General features: G+C 58.1%; 1 non-coding gene across 1 annotated transcript; it reads left to right on the plus strand.

Annotated features, from left to right (window-relative positions):
* The first annotated feature begins 1,057 nt into the window (after positions 1 to 1,057).
* LOC111544382 lies at positions 1,058 to 1,162 on the plus strand. Its single transcript, XR_002732137.1, has one exon. It is a non-coding gene; the product is annotated as a U6 spliceosomal RNA (small nuclear RNA).
* The last annotated feature ends 488 nt before the right edge of the window (positions 1,163 to 1,650 follow it).

Below are 1,650 nucleotides of genomic sequence, written 5' to 3' on the forward strand. Positions count from 1 at the left end.
GCGGCTCCTCAGATCAGTGCTCGAGATGCTCTGCAGACCCTGCACCTGACGGGCCGGCTGGCACCACCCGGATCCGTAACCTGGCTGGTCTGACCTCGCGACCCCGACCCTGGAACTGACTCGGCGCAGGAAGGCGGCTCCGGCTCCCTGGGATCTCACCCCGAGCAGAGCAGCTGGCACCCCGGGCACCGGCTTCCCACCCGGCAGGTCAGCCGTACAAACTCGGCTCCTCCCGCGCTCCGGGAGGCTGATTCGAGTCACAGTGAAACTCGGTCTCCGCGCCGCCGCCTCCGCGCCACTTCCTGTTTCTCCACCGCAGGCCCCTGTCGGCTCCGTCCGGGCCGCGGGCCAGGGGGCCCCTCGGGCGGCCACAGCCTCCAGCGCTCCCCCGGCTGCCGAGGGGCCGGGACTCCAGGTCCGGGCCGCGGCCCCTCCCGGACGTTTCGGCCTCGGGAAGCCTTTCGTGGCGCGACTGATCTCCCGGCCCAGGCCCCGCTGCTCACGGACGCCCTCGACTCCCGCCCGCTCCTCCCGGGGCAGCCGCACCTGCAGCGGGGCCTCGGCCGCCCGCCCGGGATGCCTCGTTCTTCCGCCGCAGCGAGAGGCTCACCGCGGGGAAAGCAGGAAGCAGGCCCGGCGCGGGCCTTGGGGGCCTGTTTATCTCACCTACGCCATTTCCCCAACAAGAGTCTTGTTCAGCCGGGCGCGGAGGCTCCCGCCTGGAACCCCAGCACTTTGGGAGGCCGAGACGGGCGGATCTCGAGGTCAGGAGTTCGAGACCATCCTGTTAACACGGCGAAACCCCGTCTCTACTAAAAATACAAAAACAACAACAACAACAAAAAACTAGCCGGGCGAGGTGGCGGCGCCTGCGGTCCCAGCTACTCGGGAGGCGGAGGCAGGAGAATGGCGTGAACCCGGGAGGCAGAGCTTGCAGCGTGTTGAGATCGCGCCACTGCACTCCAGCCTGGGCCACACAGCGAGACTCCGTCTGAAAAAAAAAAAAAAAAATTCTTATATAGAAAGCAACTCATAAACAGTTCAGAAGACTTAAACTGTGCTCGCTTTGGCAACACATACTAAAATTGGGACGACACAGAAAAGTTTAACATGGTTCCTGTGCAAGGATGACATGAAAATGAATGAAGGGTTCCAATTTTATTTTAAAAAATTAAACTGTGATAGCCGGTTATAATGATCCCTTCTCATATATGTGCATCAGGGGTTTTCTCAGTAATTGCTTTCATCACTGGAAGTAAAATCTGCATGCAGAGACTGTGTGTGTTACTTGACGTATTTGCATGAATTCATTCATTCATCGAGTGATTCGGGAGCTCCTGCCACGTTCCAAGCTCTGTGTGAGGCTCGGAACATACAGAGTTAGCCCCTGCCTGCAAGGGCCTCACAGCCATGAAGTGAGAAGTGAGTCATACTCCAGTGAGACATGGGCAAAGATTTCCTAAACAGACACTACAAGTATTGACGATAAAAGAAGATAGATAAATAGAGCTGAATTAAAATCAGTACTTTCTCTTCATGAAGAGACATAATTAAGGCCGGGCGTGGTGGCTCACACCTGTAATCCCAGCACTTTGGGAGGCTCAGGTGGGTGGATCACAAGGTCAGCAGATCAAGACCAGCCTGGCCAAC

This window comes from Piliocolobus tephrosceles, chromosome 2 (genome assembly GCF_002776525.5).
Source record: "Piliocolobus tephrosceles isolate RC106 chromosome 2, ASM277652v3, whole genome shotgun sequence".
In the NCBI taxonomy this organism is placed as follows: domain Eukaryota; kingdom Metazoa; phylum Chordata; class Mammalia; order Primates; family Cercopithecidae; genus Piliocolobus; species Piliocolobus tephrosceles.